General features: G+C 37.2%; 1 protein-coding gene across 1 annotated transcript in view; it reads left to right on the top strand.

Annotated features, from left to right (window-relative positions):
• Positions 1-21,616, top strand: part of RASAL1 (RAS protein activator like 1) — a 1,855,221-nt gene that overhangs the window by 434,919 nt on the left and 1,398,686 nt on the right. The window lies entirely within an intron of this gene.

The raw sequence follows: 21,616 nt of genomic DNA, 5'->3' as shown, positions 1-21,616 counted from the left end.
CAAACGTACTATAGCACTAAGACATCTTACAGAACTACATACCTCCTGTCCACCAACACAAGATCAATCCATTACTAAAATATTATCCGTAAACTGATACTGTCTCCTGCTATTTGTCCTAGGTAACTCCATGAACATTAATTACCTGCAGAAAATCCTTAACAAAATTTGCTAATTCAGTATGCTAGCACAAATCAGTGCAGCTTTCTTCTGCGCACCAGTATAGTCGTTATGAATCTTAGTACTCTCATCCTATTTGCCAACACTGTTTATGTGGAGATATTTACAAATATCTTCCTTCCCCTTAGTCAGTTCCTCAAAACTAGTATTAACTATTACTCCTTATATGATACTAATGGTGATTCCTTCACCCTGCAATGGCCACCTTTCACCGTAAACTGCACAAGGAGAGCCTTTACACAAACTTTATAGCAACCATGTCAGACCCAATCCCACCTAATATATGAAATATCCCCAATGCATCTTCTTTTATGGGCTCAGTGCAATGTCACTTTTTCACCAAACCTCCATATTGCTATCCCTTCCCTCTCCTATACAGCATGCATAGTCATGCAAACTACTTTTGGAATGCTATAATACTACCTTAGTGGTCTGTCATTTGCCAGAATGGTTTCCCTACTTTTATTATTTAGTTACAAAGCAACTCTGGACTATCAAAGTATTTTTTTTACTATGCATATTCTTAAAATGTTTTTTCTGTATTTGCCAACAGTCTTACATTTTCTTTATTGACTAATGTGCTAATGCTGTACGTTGTCTGCACTTGCACTGGATTAGGATTCATAAAGATCATTAGACTAGACTCTCTACCGGGTGAACAAATGTACATATAAAATGAATAAGTACCTTGGCGCAGCCACTTATATGCCCACACTCACCTGAACATATAGGACCAGTGAAGCATCACCTGTCCAAATGACATCTCTTTCAAATGTGAGAGGAAGCTGGACATCCTGGTGAAGTCCTACATATATAATGGGAGAGTGTGCATCCTCCACCAAACAGACAGTACAGCTGTGAAGTGAATCCAGGACCCAAGCACTGTGAGTCTGAAAAACAAAACTGTTGTACTACCATGTCATTTTATGCAGTATTTCATTGTTTTCAGTTCATGTACTGTACTTTTTTTTTTGGGGGGGGGGGTAGTTGTTTTATGTACAACACTATATTATCATGCATGTTATCAATGGGAATATGTAAAAGAAAATGAACAATTAATTCTCACCAGTATTAGATAATGTAGGAAAAGGCACACTATGAGTGGAATTTGTACCTCTGCCAGTCTGTTACTAGGTGGCAAATGGCAATTACTTTTTATTAATGGTTTTGTTTATTATTGTTCTTTTTCTTTCTACTGCCTTAGGGCCCAGGTCATAGCTAACTTCACTTGTGACCAGTTCACTTATCTGGTTATCAATTTTAAATAAATAAGTAAAGAAAGAGAGAGCTAAATACATACATAAATAAATAGAACTGTGCATTTACTATATATGTAAAAATCCTTATTTTTCTAGCTAGACTTCAGAGGTACTTTATTTATTTAACATTTGTTAACTTGGAATGAGCCAATTTTCAGCAGATGCCCGAGGAGAAATGCTCCAACTGCATGTCTTTGTAATGTGGGAGGAAACCCACATGAACGGCATGCAAACTCCACACAGAAAGCACCCCGGCCAAGAATTGAACCAGAGAACCTCTTGGTGTCAGGCGACAATGCTACTGCTGCACCACTGCACCATCAGTGAAGCAGTTGAGGAGCTAAGGGAAGTATAATGACTACTCACAGTCACAACCTATGCACTTTATTAAGGCTGATGAAAATCTAACCAGTGCCACAGGATCTGTAGCACAATATCTGTGTTGTGTCACTTTACCTACAACCCTACAACCTGCCTGCTTCCTAAATTACAGCATATTAGCTGAACTCACAATCTTAAATCGTATTGCTTAGTTTCTGTTGAAATATCTAGACTGAGATTCAAAGACTAGATCTAGACTGCATTGCGTCTGTATGCAGTAAATGCAGTAAATACAGAGAAAACTCCAAGTACCCCTTCAGAGAGAACTGTGTAGCACCATTGCAGGAAATACAATACTCTGTACCAAGGAGTCAAGTAGTGCAGAATTCCGTGTAGATGGGTGTCATTGCATTAATAACTGCTTTGCTTCTCTTCAGAAACTAATATAATGTGCACCAAAGCTGTCTACTGAAACTGTGGAACATTGCAGTTATAAAGGTACGGTACATTAACAAAAGTTTGATATACTCCTCAAGAACCACAGCTTGCTGTCTAATCAGAGGTGTAGTGTTACCACTGCATATATGTGTCACTCATCCAATACATTCAAGCATGTGAACATAAAAACGTACATATGCATGGCAGACCAGGTTGTCTTCATGTCACCTGTATAGTATAACCACTGAAGTGGTAACATAAAAGCTATATAAATGTGCTGAGAAGCATGGATGTGTTGCAGTGATTTCAGTACAGAAGAATATGCCCTATGAACATGGTAGCACTCTGCACTTTTCTGATGACAGCCACAGAGTATGAATCTTGATCAATAGGTATATGTGAACTTACATGCAAGAATAAGTAATGACCACAACAATGTTAAATTGTGGTTCTAAGCTACTGGTTTGTGCTGCACATTCCTGTATACCAACCTTTCTGAGATGCTCCATGTAGCATAGCACCATTCTGTATATGCTCTGTAATACAGATTATATAACAGCTCATTGTCATTCAAAAACTAGCAATCTGATTGGACAGCTCAGCCTGTGTGCCTATTGCTAATCAAGCATATACCAACAGAATGAAGTCCAGCTGCTAAAGTACTATTGAGTGACCAGAATTTTATATTGGCATATGCTTACAGGGCAAAGCAGAATACAGCAAAAATCAGGTAGATTATGTAAAACTAAAAAAAACAGAAATATTCCTGATTTTACTTGTATTTCTGCGCTGTCCCTCCTAAAAGTTCGGCAGACTCTCATACATTTCAACTGTCCAGATTTTTGCAGAATGTCCAGATTTTTGCCTTGTAATTTTGGTCTTTTCTTTACAAAAAATGTAATTGTCTGGCAAGCCACTGCAGATTGAAGTCATTAAATAATGACAGACATTTGAGGTTTATGCTTCATATCTATCAGAAAAATGCACGTTAACACAAAACTCCCTATTCCAGTAACTTTCTAAGTTTATAAGAGCAATAGAATCTGTCCCTAGTTTTGAAACTTTGTTCCTCCCATTATGTTGGGATTTGTCTAGGTTTCTTTGAATTAAGAGCTGATAATGGCAGGGGGAGGGGGGAAAGACAACAACCGATATTCTCTTTTCTCCTTTGCTTTTCCTGAATAGAACTGATGTACTGTGCAAGCGAGGAGACATACTTTAAGTCCCATATGCGTGGGCAGTACATCATCAAATGAGAAAGAACATGGAGGAACACTACAGCACCATTATACAAAGATATTATTTAAGAAAGTTAAGCAATTTCATTCTTAAATAATGTCATTGTATAATAGCAATAACCCACGACTAGGTATGGGTAACACAAGATTAACCTACAGTTGGCTTTATTTAATCACACATAGTGCCACCCTGCAATGGTGCTGCACTGATATACCACTAACAATAGTGCAGCACCATGCACCTTGCAATGGTGCTGCACTGACTTACCTCTAATGGCAGTGTTCGACTACCTGGAGCACCTAGTGTGCCTTTCGCATGTGAGATGCAATGTGTGGCTATGCTGTGTGCCCTTCCGGTAGTGCTGGGCTGTCTCTCAAGCACCTAATACACTTTTCAGAAGTAGGGTGGAGAATGCCCCATTGCTGTATAGCCCAACAATGAGGTTCAATCCTCAGATGCATAACTCACCACTCATTTGTAGGGGTGCCAGTACTGGTATTCTATGTATGCTGATGGTGCTTGCCTTTCTCCTGAGTGGTTAATGCATAACTTAAGTATAGAGCTGTCAGTGCTGCTCTTCTGGAAGACTTGGAGCTATACCTCTCAGCTGTACAGAATTTTGCAGAATTCACAGATTGTTGAATCATATTTGTAGTCTGTTCATCATAAAATGTGTGTTTTTTGGCAAATCATTGAGGATTGAAGTCACTAAACAGTGACAAACATTTGTGTTTCAGACTTTATATTCTTCAAAAAATGCATGGTAATGCAAAACGTGTTATTCTAACAAGTTTCTCATTTTATAAGTGCAGCATTTAAACTCTGTATGTGTTTGGGTTCTTTGACCCCCATTTTGTTTGGCTGTGTCCAGAATTTTTGTGCTAAGAATTTCAGTGAAGTCTGCAGAGCCTTTCATTATAGTGAACATATCCACCAGTAGATCCTAGCAACAGCTTTCAACCAGCCAGCACTTTATGCATAATCATGCAATGTTATAACTTTATACTGTAATCACTTCTGCAAAGTAACTATATTGTGTCTTATTGTGCTGTAAGACCCACAGAGTACCTCTCAACCTCTTAGCCCAAGAATTTGGACAAAGCCTGATAAAAAGGGGGACAAAGGCCCAAAAATAGGGACACATTTTAAATATTGCTCTTATAAACTTAAAAAGTAGCTGGAATAGCAGGATTTGCATTAAAATCCATTTTCTAAAGGATATGAAGCCTGAAACTCGAATGCATGTCATTATTTAGTGATTTCATTCCTCAGATCATTTCTGTGATTTGCCAAAAAAACACAAATTCTCTGATGAACAGACCAAAAACTTTGAGGCAAAAATCTGAACATTCTATGAAAATCTGGACAAGTGAGAGTTAAGGCCCATAGTGACACCATACTGTGTGTCCTCACAGTCCTGGACCCCCCAAAACCTTCCTGCAAGCTATGCTAACTGCACTGCTGGAATGACTGGTACATGGTGCTGCACATTGTTCATTTTACTTTCTACCTTGAGCATACGGGGCATGACCTCACAGATGCACAATGTCTCCTAACTATTCAAATACTTAACAGTCTCCATGTCATCATTCATAATATGGCCAGATCATGACTTAATTAACCTCCTGAATCTTAAATTACCTCATTAATCTATTGCTATGGTATCAGTAATGAATACCTGCAAAGGCAAGCTACAAAGCAGCAGTTATTTACATGTAGTCTTAGATGAAAACAGCCTGGAAAATAGTAGTTGTTTATATGCAGACAGAACTCTAACTTGACAGTATGAGAACTTATGCAATTGTTTTTTGAAACTAAAATATACAATAGTGGAGATGTTGCCTTTGTGATAACTATGCAGTCACTGCTAGGTTATCTTGTAAAAATTGGCTATAGCAGTATTCACATGGCAGCTGTTTTTATGAAAGCAATAAATTTAACCATGGTCCTGACTTGAAGTCTGTGTTGCCATCTAAAGAGAAAGCCTCAGCAGTGTAGTTTTTTTTTTTTGCATATGCTTAGAAAAGCAAATGTGTGCATAAAACTTTCTTATATTTTTTATTAAATAACTGCTCATTGTGTCCATGTCTGGGAAACTGCATGCTGTCTGCATTACCTGTGCCATGAGAGATCAGGGAGTTAAGGCAACATTAGGAACACCCTGATACCTGCCCATCACTGGCTCTTGCAGTATGAAGACTGAATCAGCTGAAGGTTGGCAAGCAGTCAGTGTATTTGTGTTCACACAGGCCCGCCCCTCAATGCCACATATATTTTCCGTAACACTGACACTACACTGGACCATTGCATCCTGTTGCCACACATCACCTTTTGGCAGTACTTCTTCTATCCACCCATTCATTATATAAGCAATCAGCAAAAGAGGAGAAAAATCAGTAATTACAAAAAAGAATCCCTTCAAATCTCCGCATTTCAGTGCCCAGTAGTTTGCTCAGTTACAACTTTGTTCATCTTTATTCACCTTCAAGTCACTCAGCCGAACAAAAAACACAGCCAGAAGTAATCTTGCTATATTGCTCGGTTATATTTTGTCATACTCATGGCACAGCCAAGGGATTCAAAGGTATAAAAAAGAAAGATGAACATAGGAGAAAAAAAGAAGTCTGATATGTTGCAATATTTATGCAAAGGAGAAGGCCAAACTAATCAATGCAAAAAAGCAGCTCCAAAGATATTTGAAGAGAAATAAAGGCAAAAGCACCCAGATATGGAAAATTTCATAATACAAAAAAATAAAAACACAAAGGGGGATTGCAGAGGAAAAGATTAGTAAGGTAGACGTTAAGTAAATAGAAGCTGAAGTTATGGAATGAAGTGAAGGATTTAGTGGAGAAAGTATAACACAGTTCATGTCACCGCATGATGAAACAATGAATCCCCAAATTATGGAAAAACAAACAGGTGGAGTGGAAGACATCTGTAGAAGTAAAATGGACATGGGAAAGCAAAACAGATCTGATATGGTGCAATATTTATACAAAGGAGAAAAAAGTAATCAATACAAGAAAGCAGCACCTAAGATATTTAAAGAAAAATTCAGTCAAAGGCATCTGTATATGGAAAATTTCACAATGTAAAAAATAAGAAGACAAAGGGGGAAAGAAGAAAAAAAAGATTAGTAATGGAAAGTTAAAGAAATAGAAACTGAAGCTATGGATTACCTGCAAAGTGAAGTATTTTGTGTAGAAAATCCAACTCAGGTAACATCAAGGCATGATGGAACAATGAGCCCCCATACCAAAGAGAAACAGGTAGAATAAGAAGCACCTGATCACTTGGCACATGATAATGTTCTGAAGCCTGCAGCAGGAAACCAGTACAAAAGTCCAGTTGGAGTTGCACAACAAGGGAAGGAGCAGGAAACAGTGGCAACTCTGACACGGGCAGTGGCACATTAACATGTTCTGGAACTTTCTATTGAATGCCCAAAGGAAATAGAGAGCAAAGAATATGCCCTCAGTTTAGAAGATAATTATCTAAGGGAAGAGATGCTTGATTAATAGAGATGGATAGGCATATTATGCTTGATGAAAAAATAGATTATAGACTGTTAACAGAAATCCATGTGATATAACAGAAGGAAATAGGATACATTACTGTGCAGATAAAGTAATAACAGATACAATCTTACCATAAAAATGCACAGAAATAATGGAAAAGAATGAAAGATAAGAAATAATCCCATCATGGAAGCATCAAATAAAGAAAATCATAAAGATTCAGAGGTTCATAGGAGATTAATAGGCCAATGGCTTAAGACCTCTTACAAGCCTAGTAATAGATTTTACTCAATATATGAACTCCAGGAGCAAGAGAATGGCATAAATGTGTGCCTATGCATTGAGTATCTTACAGATTGCCCTTGTCCATAAGGGACATAGGCACTACCCCAGGTGTGAGTTTGTGATTCCCCATCCATTGATCCCAATTGCTTTTGAAGCGGGATAGGGAAGGAATCTGTTTAATGTGAATTGGAAGCCTGTTCCAAAGAAGAGGCAATCTCTAAGACACATATCTGTCTCTCCAGCATGTTTGGTTTGTGTATTTGATTAAGTTTAGACTCCTACATTGGGTGACCCTCATGCTGTTTGACTTGCAGATGTGTAGCAGCTCCATCAGGGCTGGATTTTTGAATACCTTGTAGGTCAGGCATAGCTCAGCTCTTAATAGTCAGTAGAAGACAAATAATGGAGAGGGCTTTTAGTCTCTCCACATAGGACATGTTGTTTACATCCTGTATTTTCTTTGTGAGGAACTTACAAGTTTTCTGCTACTGCTGTAAGTGCCTAGTCAAGTACATGCCAAATGGTGCATTGTACTCGATTGCTGTTCTAATGAGGGCTGAGTACAGTAACACTATAATTTCATTAGCTCTGGATGCCATACCTTTACTTATACTTGGTTGTGCCAAATAGAAGGACTTCCTCAACTCTGTGGATATATGCCAGTCAAAGTTCAGGCTACTATCTATCTATCTCTGTACCTAGAACTCTCACCTCTGAGTGTACTCTTATGGGTGTGCTATGAACATTGTAATTTTCAGGGATATTTGACTTCCCAAAGGGTATGATAATGCATTTTATCACATTTAGTTTTAGGCTATGGTTGTGGCACCAATCATTTGTCTGATCTAGATCATCCTGAAACAAATTTACATCATTGGGGATTAATTAATTAACCCCTAGCTTGAAGTCATCTGCAAACTTTGTCATCCAGAGGCCTTCCACATTAGCCTTGACTTCAGAGAAGTATATTTTGAACAGGAGTGGTCCCACTCTCTGCCCTGTGGCACAACATTAGTAACTGCCCTCTTGCTGGATCTGGATTCACCCACTTTAACCACATGTATCCTGTCCATGAGCCAGTTGGCTATGCATCTGGTGATGTAGGGATTTATGCTCGTTTATTTATAATACCTGAGTGGGGAATTGTGTCAAATGCCTTAGCCCGGCTGAGGTAGGTGATATGTACTGTTTTAGCAAAATGAACACAAGTGTGCTGGAAAGGTCAAGGAGCCAGACCATTAGTAACTGTAAATTTTAAATGTTAATTCACTAACCATAAAAGTAACACCAACACATTAACCCTTTAAAATTTAAATCAACATTTTCGACCAAACTGCCTACTTCATCAGAAATTAATCCTTCAATGCAAATTAATCCTTTTATAAACCTTCATAAAATAGTATCAATTACCTATCAGAATACTTAACAATTTTTAAATTAACCTCTTACATTTGATCTTTTCTTATTAAGACAGCTCTTAAAGGAACTTATTAAAGGGACATAAAACAATTATATTAATGAATGAATAGGTACTTTTACCCTCTTCCATGGCTTTACTGACTTTCTCAAAGAAATGCACCAGATTTAGTAGGAATGACCTGCCCTTGACAAAGCCAAACTGGGTTGGGTCCTGTGTTTGGAGGTTTCCTGTGTTATTTACTAGGTCCATGATTATTTTTTCCATGGCCTTACATAGTCAAACTTGTGGGTCTGTAATTTCCTGGGTCAGTAGATGGTCCCCCTTTATGCAGAGGGATGGGTGTTGCTGTCCTCTGCTCTACTTGGATAAAGACAGTCTGGAGGCTGTGATCAAATAGAGATCCTGATAGGTTTGATAAGTCCTGATTTAAGCTGTTTAAGAGCAACCTGGTATATTGTCAGGCCCCACTGAAACTGTGATTTTATATTTAGAGTACGCAGTGGCAACCTGTACTTTGGTGATAATTAGTGGTGGAGTGGTGGACAGTATTTCTTGGGAGAGAACTGGGGGTGATGGGGAGGTGAAATTTGAGCTGAACCTGTTGGCCAGCAAATTTGCTACATCTTGTAAATGAGTATAGGTGATGCCATTTACAACTAATTTAACACATTGTAGGGTGTTGCAGACATAACCAAAACATACTTTATGGTTATCCTTTGCTTTGGAGGTTATTTTTATATCAAAGTCTGCTTTCAGAGACTTGGCAAGTTCCCTGATTTGCTTGTTTAGACTAATTAGGGACTTTTTGCTCTGGTGTGAACATTCCCTGTTACTTCTTGAAAGTGTTTTCTTTCTTTTGTTGTATTACCTATTAATACCAGTGGTCCACCAGGGTGGTTTGTTTTTGCAGTTTGACATGGAGTTATTATATGGTCATACAGGGCTTTTGTGTATGCCTCTACATAAGTATCTGTGTTTTCTGGATTTGCAGGAGCTTGGAAACTAGCTATCCTGTCCCTTAATAGGGGGTAGTTTACAGAAGTTCTTAAAGTTTTTGGGGTTAGGTGGGGGGGGCTAGCTTTACCTTTATTTCAAGGGAGACTGCCTTGTGATATGATCTTACCAGTAAGGACAGCACCCTGGGGGTGGGGGGTGGGGGTGCAGCACTCTCCTGTATTTATGAGTACCAGATCTAGGATATTTATTCCTTTAGTGGAAGTGCAGGCTAGCTGCACCAGGGCATTTGCATTTACAAAGTCAAGAAATCTTTGGGCCTGAATGTTAGTGGTCATGTATGCCTCCCAGTTAATGGAGGGGTAGTTAAAATCACCCATGAATATGGTATTGGGCTGGATGATGAGTGATTCTAGTAACGTCAGGTATAAAGTATGTGTTTTCTGGTTCATAGTAATGGACTTGTAGCTAGTAAGAATATGGTAAAGGATTCTTCCTATGGTTAGTTGGACATGGAGTAACTCAAGCATGTCATATTGTTTGACCAGCCTTGAGGTGTGCTTATCCTTTATGTAGATAGATACACCTCTGCCATTTGCTCTTTCATGTTAAATGGGTCATCAGAATGTATGGAAGGTGTTATAGCCATGCAATGCTGGAGTGCGTTCCATGGTTATAAACCATGTTTCATTAACTTAGTAGACATTATCATTCTCCAGGGTGAAGAGAGCTTCCAGGAGTGAAGTTTCTTGTTGAGACAGCTTGCATTGACCAGTAACACCTTTAGCTTGTCCTGAGTAGCTTTAGTTATGTGGAAGGTTTGTCTGTTTGTCAATGCCTAAACAAAAGGCACTATAGGGGTGGATAATGTTTTGCCCACTATCCAAAAGCCTAGAGGTGACAGACGAAGGCCATCCCTGGCACAGCAGTGTGGCCTCTCAATCATGTCTTCCCAGGCTGACAAGTGTTAGACTCCTTTGGAATGACACCAGCAGCCAAGCCAATTGGTAAAGTCAATCATTCTCTGCTAGTATTGTGGCATCATCTTTAGAGGTAGTAAAAAGCTGTGCAGTGATAGGCTCATACCTGCCTTTAACACATATTCTGAGAGCTCAATCATGTCTCTCTTCATATAGTCCAAGGAGGTATGTCTCAGGTCATTCATGCCCACATAGACTATGATTGAGTCAATGGTACTTAGAGGTAAGTGACCTGAGTTCTTGTGTGATCTGGCAAATCCTAGCCTTTGGCAGGCAACTAACTGTAACCCTCTCCTTATCCAGTCTGGTAAGAGGGACATCAGTGTGTCTCACAATGGAGTTTCCTATGACCAGAATATTGAGTTGTGGAGTGTTTTGCCTCATGGGCTTGGTAGTTGAGACACAATGAGATGTGGCTTATGTGTTGTGATGGGGATTGTCTTGTTTGTGTGCATGTGGAGTTTCTGAAGACTGTGCCAGAGAGGCCTTTGAGGTTTGGGTAAGTTACATGTGCACACCTCCACATATATGGGTCTATGCATCTGGTCCTTTGCGGGTGTGGTGAGTGATGTGTGTCAATTGCTGACAACCTGTTTGTTGCGTTTTGTGTCTGTATGTGAGTCTAGCCTCTAGTGTCAATATTTAACTACATCTCTCAAATGCTATATTTGTCTGTTCAAGAATTAAGTGGTTGTCATTGTACATAAGGCAATTGTTACATTGCTACAGGTTGCCCAAGTCCACCAAGCTGGATGCAGAGGTCGCAGGAAAGTGCCCATCCATACTTGCAGGCTCTAATGTGTACTTGAAAGGATAGGAGTGGAGGGTGTTTGTAACCGGATGAGGGAGGGGTACTTATTTGGTGTAATCTTTAGCTAACCTAATCAGCGATGCTGCCCAGCACCAATCCAGATGCTGTCTGAGCAACAGTAGTCCTGGTAAGGTAGCCCTAAATAGTCCTAACTAAATGTGTAAATGCTGCACACCACACAAACTAGTTGCCCCATGAGTAATGCGGGACTGAGGTAAAGTTCCAGAGTGTTTTTATAGGGAAATTTAAAACTTCTGGTGATTGCATGTATATAAGGCACAAGTAATCACCACTGTGATTAAAGCAATTAAGATAAGAAGTGTCACTGTTAGAAGAATATAGAAGAAGAAAGAGATCAACAAAAATACTTAGAAAAATAGAAGTGATAAAAGCAAGCACGGTATCAGAACAGATCAGGGTCCATCATTTACTATTACAAATAATAAACTAAAGATATCAGCACAGGTAGAACAACCTAGAAGATAGGCAGATACATGTAACAGTGAAGTACAAAATAAGTAATTCATTGATGACTCAAAAAGTTTTATAGAGAAGTAGGAAACAAAACAAAAGGAATAGAAACAAAACAAAAGGAATAGAAACACCACTAGAAACAAAACAGACACATTTTGGAGAAATATTTTTGAAAACCTTATGGAACATAACAAAGATGCTGAATGGATAGAAAAATTAAAAAAAACAGTAAGGAGTTTAAATGTAAAGGGTATGAAATGGAATGAAGTAACAACCATAGGAATTGTAATGAAATTAAGGAAAATACCTAAGTGCAAAACCCCAGACCCAGATGCAGTACCTAACTTCTGGATAAAGGTATTAACATCTTTATACAAATATTTAACCCTGAGTAAGAACTACATATATGTGCATCCCAAACAGACGCCAACCTGGTTAACAAGAGGAGAAATGATACTCCTCCTTAAGACTGAACCTATAAGCCATGCTAAAAACTATAGCCCAATAACTTGCTTCTTGACAATGAACAAACTATATACTGGAATTGATGCAGGAAGAGTTTATAGCCATTTAGAAGAAAACTCAGTCATGGCACTAGAACAAAATGGTAACAAAAGAAAGTTATGCTAAATAAATGCAGAATGGAGAATTGTAAAAAGGGAAAGAATCTAATGGCATGGATAGATTACAAAAATGCGTTTGACAGCATCCCACGTTCATGGATAAACGAGTGCTTAGAGGTGTTTTGTATAAATTCTACATTGATCAATTACATTACGGTGACCATGAAACAGTGTCAAACCACTTTACAATTAAGCCATGCTAAAGAGCAAATGATTGTCCCAGGGGTAAAAATTCAAAGGGAGATATTCCAGGGTGATTCTTTGTCACCACTGTTATTTTGTCTTGCTCTTAACCCATTAAGCTGTCTACTTAACAGAATAGGCATTGGCTACAAATTGGCTTCCCGAAAACAACCTTCCTTAATGACTTTTCATCTATTTTCTGTTGATGATTTAAAACTGTATAATTCATCAGATGAGGAGTTGAAAGCTCAACTGCAACTGGTTGAAACTTTCTAAGATGATATAAAAATGACATTTTGTCTTGATAAATGTGCAAAAGCAACATTTAAAGCAGAAAAGTTGTAGTACCAATAAAATATCAGTCTAGGACAGGAAAGTGATATAAAGGAACTTGAGCAGGAAGAGGTGTATAAATATTTTGGAACTGATGAAAGACTGACAATAAACATGAACAAATACAAATAAAAGTCAGAGAGGAATACTTCAGAAGACTAAAACTAATACTGAAATCATCCTTGACCTTTAGGAATAACGTCCAAGCTATAAACCAATTTGCTCTTCCTGTTTTAACTTACAGTTTTGATGTGATTGACTGGCCCCAAATGGTACTGGATCAGGTGGACAAGAATACATGCATATCAAATGATATTTAAAAATCAGTGCATACCAAGATTATATATTCTACGCTCTAAAGGAGGTATGGAACTCCTTGATATTGATTACATGTATAGGTGTGTTATTGTGTGACTGCATTCATATCTGCTGACCTTATCAAGTCCAAACATAATGAAAGTTTTACAAGAAGAAGACAGGAAAATAAGATAGCCACTCAGCTTAGTTTAGCAGAAGCATTCAGGTGCCAAGCAGAAATATAAATCAAACTAGAAGTAGACAAAAATTAGCAACTGAATGTGCCAAAAAAACAAAACAAAAAGAAAAGAAAGAAGAATATAAAGAGCAGGATCAGATAAGAATAAAAGAAATGTGTAAAAGCCATAATTATAGTGGCAAGTATAGAGATCTCCTGGAACAACCTCATGTTGATCAATATTTGACACAGGACTGGTTAAGGAGAGGTGTGTTGAAACCAAAGGCTGAACGGTTAATAATGGCAGCACAGGATGATAGACTACATACACATTGGTTTACAAAGTCAATTGATCATGCGGGAGAAACATACAAATGTAGGTTTTGTAAAAATGAATTAGAAATAGTCATACAACTTGTTGCTGGGTGTGACAGTCTCATGGCAAGAGGGCCTATACACTGAAAGGTACAATAATGTGGTGAGATTGTTGCATTGGGAGTTATGCAAACACTACATTATAGAAGTAGCTGAAAAGCATTGGAAACATGAACCACAAAGCATTGTAGAGAATGATGAAATATACATCACATGGGATCACCCGTTACCCACAAGTCAAAAAATATATGTGAGAAAACTACAGATAGTAGTCCATGAAAATGACAAAAGTAGCATTGTTCATTGAAACTGCTACATCTAGCAATTACAGTGTCTCACATACAGACAGATACAAAGTCATAAAATATCAATATTTTCAGGCAGAAACAAGGAAAATGTGGAAGAAAGGTACCCAGAGAGTTCCAATAGTAGTAGGAGAAATGAGTAAAACATTGAATTTGCAGTTGAATTTAGATATGCTATTGATTCATGTAACTCTGCATGAACTGCAAAAGTAGTAATTTCTGGGCACATTGTGGGTGCTGAGAAACGCACTCTTGGCAATATCAAATATTGAAACAATACTAATTTCATGAACTTTAATCATACCCAGACTTAGGAATGGAGTCCATTCTGGTCATGATATTTGAAACCTAAAAGGCTTGGAGAAATTAAACCAACATGAGACAACAGTCTCACCATCTCCAAGTCCAGGTTCCTGCTCCTTATCATCTTTTAATTCAACGATAGCAAGGCAGCCATTATCTTGAACTTTATCTCCACGTATTCTTCTCACATAATCAAACTAGCCATTGCCAACTGAGTTGAGGAAGCATTTACATCCCTGCTGGAAGAAAAAAAGAAACCATTTTAATGTCCACTGGAAATGGTAGCTTATATCTTGACTTACTATGTTGACACACTTTTATGACAACCAAAATTGTGTCCTGTGCTGTACAGTAGTCTGCAAGAAATCATGATCCACAAAAACTGTCTGTTCCTCAGATGTTATCCTCTTTTCTTGTCAATGGAGTTGTGACAAAACCTGTTCTTGTCTCATATTAAGTAACAAACTAATCCAAAATCACTCAGATGACCATACGTCATATCAGCTGGTAACAACACAAATCTGAAGTTTTTTTTAATACCTGTCAAATATCTTCAAAATCTAGTCGATTGAATCATTCTGGTTTTCACTAACTTCATAAAAGTCAAAGTAACTTTCCAAAATCTCACTCAAGCACAACTTTGCCTCCTTGTTTTATCTGTCAATTAAAGCAACTTCAGTTTTATATAAACTATTTGGCTACTAAGTTTAGTGGGGTAATTCTGCACATCATCCACAAATTTCTGGAACAGCATCATGGAATCATCGCGTTCTTTCAGGAATTCACTAGAGTCATCCCTAGATGACTCAATTTGTCTATGCATGGTGATTCAAAAGTTCAGACCCATCTGTATTCTGCTACCCGACTGCCTTTAAAGAAGTTTTCACATCTGCTTTCCATAACCTCATGAATGACCACTGATAACTTTATTCACTGGATTAAGGCTTAGCCTAATTAAGGTAGCCCTCACACAAATTATTTGATATTTTAAAAAAACTCTATTCACTTTTTTCCCCCAAGTCTGATGTCATTGTTACAAAAACAACAAAACATTACAGCATGACTATTAAAATCACATTGTATTTTTGCATTTAAAGTGTATTTTTTTCACTCTTTCTGTTATACTTGATGGAGAAGCATAAAGGAGGTGGCTAACGTTTTACAGCACTGTGAGACGTTCCTCCATCCCATGCCTTCTTGAATGCCTTTGTTGATTCCCTTTCCAAAACTCATCCTTGCTAGCTCAGTCGATGGTGCAAAACACTCTCCATGTAGAAGTAGTTCTGCAGGACCAGTTAGTAGATGGTCTCTATAGTATTTAGCCTGTGACCCACTTTTTCCATCCTTCCTTTTCAGGGATTGAAGTTAGCATAATAGTTAATGTGTTTACCTCACAGTCACAAGGCATAGAGTTTGAGTCTCACCTTTGGTCACTGTTTGTTTATTGGCTAGACACATAGTAGTCTACAGACTGATTTACCTAGTATTTGTCAATGAATCTATGAGCCTAATCTCTTCAAGTTTTCCCAACATGATCTTGTGCATCAGTGTCACATCTTATTCTCACCCTTCTGGTCTCTATGAAAAGGCTCCAGATTCTATAATTTCTGGTTGTCTTCTTTGCTCTCCATTCCATGCTTTTCCTTCCAGTGGCTTTTCTCTGGACTCTTTCCAGAAGCCTCATGTTCTTTTTACTGCATGGCCAAAGAATTGCATGTATCATACATGCTTTGGCATAATAAGATCCCAGTAAAAAGGAAGTATTTAACAAACGACAGGTATCAAGAGAGGGCCCATAGCAAAAGGACAGAGGAAGCAATGATAGCTTGGAAGAGTACATCAAAAGACCAACCTTCTGTTGTTAGTATGATGAGCAAAGTACATAAATCCAGCAGAGAGGGGCTGCCAGGTACATAAAGATTTCAGTAATAGACAAACTAGTCAGTGGTTTACATTGGGCTATATCACTGCATTGAACCTTCACTTCAACGAACAGCATTTCATTGGAAATGCCATTCATCGAATTCCCCTCATGTGGGGGGCTGCATCCCCCCACCCCATGCTAATTATAGGGTCTGTATCATATAGTCAAAGCTTTAGGTAATCGAATACCTAAAGCTTGACACCTAAACAGAGAAAGCTGTAAACTACAAATAGCCACATCTGGGAATTTTTCATAGGGAAAAAATTTGCTTGGCCATTATCGGGAATCTGCCCTTTTCTCCACTGTGGAGCAATCCCTGAGTTGGTATATTTAGTTGGGGGGGGGGGAGCCCACTACTCGATTAGGGTTTGAAAAGTTTTTTTTTTTTTTTTGTCCGGCCAAGCGAATTTTTTCCATATGAAAAAATTTGCGGAAGTGGCCATTCGCTGTTTACAGCTTTTGCTGTTTAGGTGTCGAGTTTTAGGTATTCTATTATCTAAAGCTTTGATTATCTAATATAGACCCTAATTATACATTCCAGCTCTGAGATTGCACTACAGTGGGGAAAGGGCAAATTTCCCGATCCTCACTGTACCGCAATCTCAGTATGAACAGTTCAGTAAACAGCATGTTTGATGTAATAGCACTGAAAATACCATTTGCTGAACTGATTTTTTGCTGAACTGACAGGGACCCATTTAAACGGTTAACTCAGTTGAAGTCTGATGTTAAATAAAATGGTGACTACTGTGGTGTTCCTACTTTAATCATTGCTTCCAAAAACTGCTCAGCCATCACAACACAGTTACTAAAGTCTTAAGGAAGTCTCCACATTTAAAATCACTTTAAAAGAAATAAAGCATATATATGTAAATGTGTCTTAGAATAGTAATTTCTTTCTCTTGGCATAAAAGTATGTTAGAAATCTCAAATAATGTTTACAGTTTTAATTACACACGTTTGTTGGATCATATTTTAAAATCCTCATAACACAAACCATGTAAAATAGTAGAAATGGCTCTTTAACACCACCATAAAGCTACAAATGCTACAAAGCATACATAGAACTGTTAACTTTTATTGGATATCCAAATTTGTCAAACCCCTGATGACTTAGCTAAACAAACCATAAGGGCATAAAACATAATGATGTAGTCATTCTATTTATATTGTATTTGATAACTATGGCTACTAATTATGCTATCAACCAATAGCCTACGTAGAGCTTCATATAGTCTTTCTGACTTGTTTAAATGCACACATTAGATAAAGATATCACACACAATAGTTTTAAAGGCTCAAAATTGCAAATGTGTAAAGGGAAAAAAAAAACAGCAATGAGAGACAATAAAAAGCATATACATCGTGATTATTCGTAACTTAACTTGGTGCATTTCATAAATACTGCCAGTTCAAGTGTATGTTTAGTCCCTTGGATCTCAATGTATTGTACCTAAGGATCATTTGGTTTGCAGCATAGTTTCCATCTTCTCTTTTTGATCAAGGGTCCAAAGTACATGCCCTTAAATGCATTGATATCACTCTTGTGTGATTCCCAGACTTGCATTGCTATGGGTCTGTCCATATTTTTTTGTCTAACAGCCCATAAATGTTCCTGAATCCTGACCTTCATAGAACATGACGTTTAAACAATATACCATTTAAAATTAAAATATTAACACATAATATGACATGCAAAATGCTTAGAATACCTCTCAATTGTACAGATTTGTATAGAATGTCCAAATTTTTTTACTCTAGTTTTTGGTCTGTTCCTCATAAAATTTGTTATATTCTGGCAAATCATTGAGGACTGAAGTCACTAAATAATGAGACAGATTTCAGCTTCAAACTTCATATCCTTTGGAAAATGCATGCCAATGGAAAATCTGTTATTCTAGCAACTTAGTAATGTTCCTAGAGGTTGAGAGGTATGATGCTTAGTGATACTACTAAAAATGTTTCATCTTAAAAATGATGCACCCTAATGCTACTAATGCTCCCACATAAACAAATTAACACATACTATACCATGTACATGGAAATGTTTCTTTCTTTTCGAAATATGTTCCTGTGGGCAAACCCTGAAAGATTATATCTTAGACCAATTTTAAGGAATTTCTTTAAGGAAAAAGATAATGTATGGGAAGAAATTTTCTCAAGCAATAAAAACTCATAGAATATGCCAATTTAGTATTTAATTTTCCCATTTTAAGAAATTAATAGATGACAGGTAAAATCATTGATCATATTGTCTAGTAACCCCTTTGCATAATTCTGAAAGTGTTGACTTTTAGAAGCCCCTCATTAGAATCCTAAACTTCTCTTTCACAATGAATGATGCATTGTCTATACATGTCATATGATATGATGATATTCACCAAACATAGTGTATTGTAAATTATTTTTTCTTCAAGGACTCACGTAAATAATGCATACAAAGGAGCAAAATGTTCTAAAATAAATACTTATTATTAAACCTAAACACATTCCGTATAAGGCAAACATGAAGCAATGAGTGAATGAAAAGTTGAGCGTCCTCAGTAATGCTATACCTATTAAGTTTTTGTGCCTTAAGAATGTAGAATGGCAGAATACAAGCTAATAACATCTAAGGTCCTCAGAGAAAAAATTCCCATTTGATGGCACCTTTTCCAATACTTGTTGGGTATCGTTAACATATGAAGGGTTATGACTTGCAAATTTCTTCAGAGATATTTCTTTTAGCATACTTGTATGATGATGAAAAAAGTGCACAATTGGCTGGTTTACTAGGTGGTAAACCAGGAGTTTATGAATTTTGGGAATAGATAAAATATGGCTTCCAATTGATAACAATATCATCCCTGACTTTGGTGCTGGAAGATCATAATGCTGTGGGTTCTTTTTTCAGATGACTGGATTCATTTTCAGCTAGTGACATGGATGTATATCCTTAGTGGGTGCTGCACTCATAAGTGTGCCATCCTTTAGATGAGAGGTTAAAAATAAGGTTGTCATCTGCCTGAGTTGGTGGTTACTGGGATGAACGTAAAATATCTCACAGTAATTACTTCAAAAGAGGATGGGAATTTTATTACAAAGTAAATAAAAGCACAAGATAAGCATACAACATGTAAAATCTTGAGCAAAATAATAAACTTGGTATTATAAATAAAAATGGGAAACAATTACAGAAAAAGTAAACACTTCCAAAAAACAAAAGATTTACTTCCATTCTTTCAACCATAATAGATGATTTTTTTTTAAGAATTTCTTTCTTGACTCATTTTTCTTTTTACAATTTGTTTTCATTTTTACCCTGCCATATAAACCATATTGGCCATGAATATTTTTATCTCTAGCATCTATTTCCAGAGGAGATACCGAATCATACATGCCAACTTAATAGAAAGCATTCTAAATGAAAATAGTGGACGTTCTTGTAATGCTTTTGCTGCTAGTCACCAAAATCCAGTTAGTCTGACATATTCTAAAAACATGTTGTATAGCTTCTTCAGTATTACATAATATGTGTTGCCCTTCTTCAACTCATTTATAGTTTATTTCTGCTTTAACAGGTAACTTATAAAGAAAAAAATTCCAAGAAAATTTGGTCTAATCCCACACATGAAGAGCATGCATTTGCCCATGGATTATTGCTCAGCTTTCCACTAAAGACAATGTATCCCATGGAACAATATAATAATAAGTCATTATGCATTTATACCACAATTCTCCTTTGACATATAATGAAAAAATATTACTTTTACATAACATAATATTTTGCTAATATTCTGAAAAGCAGTCACATGAAATGTTTTTGAGTTTTGTAGAGTATTGCACATTTCTGAGAATATGTAAGCCTTAGCAAAGTTAAAGGATAGTAAATTCTAAGCTTAATTAGACCTAATCCCCTTCTTCTTTCTTTTATGAAATCCTCTTCCTTATTAGCTTCATACATGATCCCAATATAAATTAAAATATTATGCCTAAAAAGTTGGAAAAGTTTGTTATTGTCTAAATATGCTGATGTATCTAAAATTACTGCATCAACACTGGTTTGATGAAACATATAATTAAAATTTGCCAGAACACACATGTACTTATAATATTACTCAACAACACTTGCCATGACTGTATACAATTCTCTCGTGTATCAAAGATTCTATACCAGACTTAGAAACAGTAATATTTTCTAATGTGTTCATACTACTTAGCCACATAACTTTCATGGAATTAGGGTGTAAACCAACTAGATTTAGAATATTATTCACATATAAAAGAACAGTGTGGAATGTGCGAGCATTCCTAGTGACCATGATTAAATCACCAGTACAAGAAAACATATGCAGCAGTCTTACTTTCTTACATATTTCTCATCTTTCAGATTCAAACACCTTATCACTTTTTTAATAACATAGCATTCATGATTAAAGTAAATATGGCACCACTAAAATGAGTGGGATTGCCAACTCAACCATTAAAGTAGAGATGCCATACATGGACTGAACCAAGTATAAAAGCTGTGGCTCAAAATTGTATGTCTTCAAAATATTCAAGGCTTGTAAATCATGGAAACTAATCCAATATTGTCCCAAAATCACATAATACCATCCCATTTTCTCTATTTTCACTACTTTACTATTAGAAATTTCTTTAAGCAACAATAGTAAATTCTAAAGATTTATCCTTTTATACCATTTTATATTATATAATCTTCTTCTTCCTTCGGCTACTCCCACCAGGGGTCGCTACAGCAGATCAACTGTTTCCATTTTTTCCTGTCCTCTACATCTTGCTCTGTCACACCAACCAACTGCATGTCCTCTCTCACCACGTCCATAAACCTTATCTTAGGCCTTCCTGTTTTCCTGTTACCTGGCAGCTTCATCCTTAGCATCTTTTTTCCCAATATACTCTGCATCCCTCCTCAGCACATGTCCAAACCAACGTAATATTGCCTCTCTGGCTTTGTCTCCAAACCTTCCAACTTGGGCTGACCCTCTAATATACTTATTCCTAATCCTGTCCATCCTCGTCACACCCAGTACAAATCTTAACATCTTCATCTCTGCCACGTCAAGCTTTGACTCCTGCCTTTTTGTCAGTGCCACTGTCTCCTGCCTGTACTCTCTTCTTCACTTGTCTTCCACACTCACCATTACTCTGAACTGTTGATCCCAAGTATTTAAACTCATCTACCTTCGCCACCTCTACTCCCTGCATCCTCA

This window comes from Protopterus annectens, chromosome 4.part0, assembly GCF_019279795.1.
Source record: "Protopterus annectens isolate FY-2018-M chromosome 4.part0, PAN1.0, whole genome shotgun sequence".
Taxonomy (NCBI): Eukaryota; Metazoa; Chordata; order Ceratodontiformes; family Protopteridae; genus Protopterus; species Protopterus annectens.
The sequence above is the reverse complement of the archived record's forward strand: the minus strand, read 5'-3'. Positions and strand labels throughout refer to the sequence as shown.